Source organism: Symphalangus syndactylus, chromosome 14 (assembly GCF_028878055.3).
Source record: "Symphalangus syndactylus isolate Jambi chromosome 14, NHGRI_mSymSyn1-v2.1_pri, whole genome shotgun sequence".
Taxonomy (NCBI): Eukaryota; Metazoa; Chordata; class Mammalia; order Primates; family Hylobatidae; genus Symphalangus; species Symphalangus syndactylus.
The window spans coordinates 20,689,510-20,693,527 of record NC_072436.2 but is presented as its reverse complement, the minus strand read 5'-3'; the positions used below and the strand labels follow the sequence as shown (position 1 = coordinate 20,693,527).

At 36.3% G+C, this 4,018-nt stretch overlaps 1 pseudogene; it reads left to right on the top strand.

The window, feature by feature from the left end:
• The first annotated feature begins 2,774 nt into the window (after window positions 1-2,774).
• Window positions 2,775-3,258, top strand: LOC129462919 (calmodulin-1-like; annotated as a pseudogene).
• Window positions 3,259-4,018: the final 760 nt, after the last annotated feature.

Below are 4,018 nucleotides of genomic sequence, written 5' to 3'. Positions count from 1 at the left end.
AGCAAGCCCTGAATAGAAAGCTCTTTCTGTTTATTTTTTTTATTTTTTTAAATTTTATTATTATACTTTAGGTTTTAGGGTACATGTGCACAATGTGTAGGTTTGTTACATATGTATCCATGTGCCGTGTGGGTTTCTCAAGGATTGCCTGGTTCTTTTCACTTTAATGTACTAAAGGTGTCACAAACCAGATAAGAAAAGAAGGTGCTGACAGTGTTATCGATCTGAAACTTCTGTTTTAAATATCAGAATATGAAAGTAAAATAAAATCATCTCCTACTTAATAGCTAAAATAGTTGTAAAAACAACACCTTATTTTTTTTAATTCAGTCACAACTATTACTGGCAGAATCATATTGCTATTATGTTAAGTCTGAAATATTCAGTCCAGTATCTTGATTTATGAAGAGACCATTTTACTTTAATAGGCATCGTGCACTCATGTGGTTGGGACGCGACTTAGAACATTCACTGCTTTTAGAGTTTGAGTAATAAGCTTTATTTACTTATAGTTTGGTATCCACCCACCTTAGAATGAAGCAGCCGTGTAATCCTCCTTAGTTGCTAAACTTTGAATCTTGGGAGTATTACAAATGGAGATTGATTGCAAGAGTTCATGGGAATCTCAGACACCCTGGCTGGGGTGAAGAGAGGGCAACATTCATCTGAGGAATGTATTTCACATTCAGTAATATTTGACCCCAGATGAAATAAAATGTGGCTTCACCTCCAGTGTAAATATTGGTCAGTTCCTATCCCATTAAGTGTTCTGCTACTTTGCCCAAAGACAAAGATTCTGGCCTATCAATCATAATAATACTCCCATTAGCTCTTGAGCAACATGTTTGAATAGGAAACTCTCTCTCTCCCTTTTGTCTGTTGATGATTTAGAGACAGTAAGATCTCCAGGCTTATCTTGAAAATATTTACCCAGCTTCTTTCAGTGATCATTTCAGAGCTTGGTCATAAAAGCATATGTTTCTCTAAAGCAAAGGGTGATAAAGGAGGAGGTACACATAGAACCTTTGCCAGCCTAACATTTTGGTGGAAGGTGACAGAGAAGATTAGGAGATCAATGTTGAAAAACATGTTTTAAGTTATCTGCTTCATGAAGTGAAACAAAAATAGAGGTATAAAATCTCCATCTGGTTTCATTTTATCTTCTCCTATTAAGTACAGACCTATCTATATCTTGGGATTTTTTTTTATTTCTTCCTTTTGCTTTATTTTATTCCCCTATGTTTCTAACTTGTTTCTAACCCTTTGAGAAGCAAGCTTGAAATTATGAGTTAAAAAATAATACATAAACTATAAAAATATTAATGTTTTATTCTCTCTTAGCAGTGGACTAAACAAGAGAAAAAGTGACAAGCTGTGGTTGATGTCAGTGATTTTAAAGGACAGTTACAAGAATTATACTAGTGGGAGGTACACATTGATCCTATTAAAAATATTTCCTATGTTAATGGCTGCATAGTTGTCCATAAGAAATGATATTTCCTATTAGTTTATTATTTTTCAATATTTTATAGAAAGGATGTTGATTCTTACTATCATTATGTATTGAGACTTACTCTGTTCTAGACATGATGTGTAAAGAGTTACACGTGTTTTTTGTCCTTGCGATAGTTTACTGAGAATGATGTTTTCCAGTTTCATCCATGTCCCTACAAAGGACATGAACTCATCATTTTTTATGGCTGCATAGTATTCCATGGTGTATATGTACCACATTTTCTTAATCCAGTCTATGCTAAATGACGAGTTAATGGGTGCAGCAAAACAACATGGCACATGGATACATATGTAACAAACCTGCACATTGTGCACATGTACCCTAAAACCTAAAGTATAATAATAAAAATTAAAAAATAAATAAAGAAAAATTTAAAGAGTTACACGTGTTATCTCATGTGATTATGATACCAAAAATCTATTTTGCCTGTACTATCTTTAAATAGGAGACATTGGGCTCAGAGAATACAACACATTTTCTAGAAGGCTTGTGAGTTCAGAATGGCAGTTATTTCACTTGCTGTCTGTGTGTCTCACGGGTCACCCTGAAAGCACTGACTCACTTTAGCATGCCGAAGTATCCCCACTGGATAGGGACAGAGAGACTTCTCTGAGCTAAGGAATCATGTTCTTAGGATGCATGCAGATTTATAACTTTGAACTGGAATGCTCACCATGACAAAGACATGTTATTTTAACCCCTTGTGTTCATCTTGTTATATAAAATTATGCTCTTGATTGTGTAAAAGGATATGAATTTGAGATACTCCACCCTAGTATTATAGCCTAATAAATATCCACTATGACAACATGAAGGTTAATCTACCTGAACATGTGTGTTAATCTTTATTTTCTCCTAATATTCTAATCTCAACTATCTCTATTGTAACGTAAGTGACTTTTGTATATAACTGGATTTTATTTCAATGTCATTGACTTATTTTAGACTATTAGAAAACTGTCATTATATTTAAAGTATATTTATATATGTTATAAATGTACTTTATAGTATACTATATTTATATTTTTTAAAGTATATTTATTTGTAGATAAGATGTCTTATGTTTTCCCAACAGCATTTCCTTGAGAAAGGAAGAATGGGTATATTTCCATTTTAGTTATGAACACATTGAAGAGAACAGAAGGCCAATGACTTGCCCCAGGGTAGAGATTTCACTGGTGAGAATGAAGATATGGGAGTGGTTGTGTGGTCACATCTCAGAAACCAGTAGCACTTGCAGCATGGCAGACCAAACTGACTGAAGAGCAGATTCCAGAATTCAAAGAAGCTTTTTCACTATTTGACAGAGACGATGATGGAACTATAACAACAAAGGAATTGGAAACGATAATGAGGTCTCTTGGGTAGAATCCCACGAAAGCAGAGTTACGAGACATGATTAATGAAGTAGATGCTGATGGTAATAGAACAACGGACTCTCCTGAATTTCTGACAATGACGGCAAGAAAAAATGAAAGACACACAAAGTGAAGAAGAAATTAGAGAAGCATTCCTTGTGTTTGATAAGGATGGCAATGGCTATATCAGTGCAGCAGAACTTCGCCATGTGGTGACAAACCCCCGAGAGAAGCTAACAGATGACAAGGTTGATGAAATGATCAGGGAAGCAGGTATTGATGGTGATGGTCAAGTAAACTAGGAAGAGTTTGTACAAATGATGACAGCAAAGTGAAGACCTTATACAGAATATGTTACATTTCTTGTACAAAATTGTTTATTTTCCTTTTTCTTTGTTTATAATTTATCTCTAAAATGTTTCTTCCTACTGTCAAAAAAATGCATGCATAGTAACTAGGACTCCATTCCTCCATGTTTTCTTTTCTTACCTTACTGTCATTGTTCTGAAAGCTTATTTTAGAAAATTGATCAAGTAACACGTTACCTGTGGCTTACTCTAGATATATCTAAGCCCTTCTGCACAGCTAAACTTAGATGGAGTTGGTCAAAGGGGGGACCATCTGGGTTGTGCCTTTTTTTTTTTTTTAGTTTTCTTTAGAAACTGCAGCATGTTGTTGTAGAAGTGTGGAGTTGTAACTCTGTACACAATTGACAGTCAACCATATGTACCTAAAACTTGCACTATTGCAAAAGGGGTGTATTATCCAGGTACTCATACACTATTGTTTTTATATTACTGGTCCTATACCAGAAACATTTTGCTTTATTGTTACTTGCTTTTAAACTTTGTTTAGGCACTTAAAGAAAATCTGCTCGGCCGGGCGCAGTGGCTCACGCTTGTAATCCCAGCACTTTGGGAGGCCGAGGCGGGCGGATCACGAGGTCAGGAGATCGAGACCACGGTGAAACCCCGTCTCTACTAAAAATACAAAAAAATTAGCCGGGCGTGGTGGCGGGTGCCTGTAGTCCCAGCTACTCGGGAGGCTGAGGCAGGAGAATGGCGTGAACCCAGGAGGCGGAGCTTGCAGTGAGCCGAGATTGCGCCACTGCACTCCAGCCTGGGCGACAGAGCGAGACTCCGTC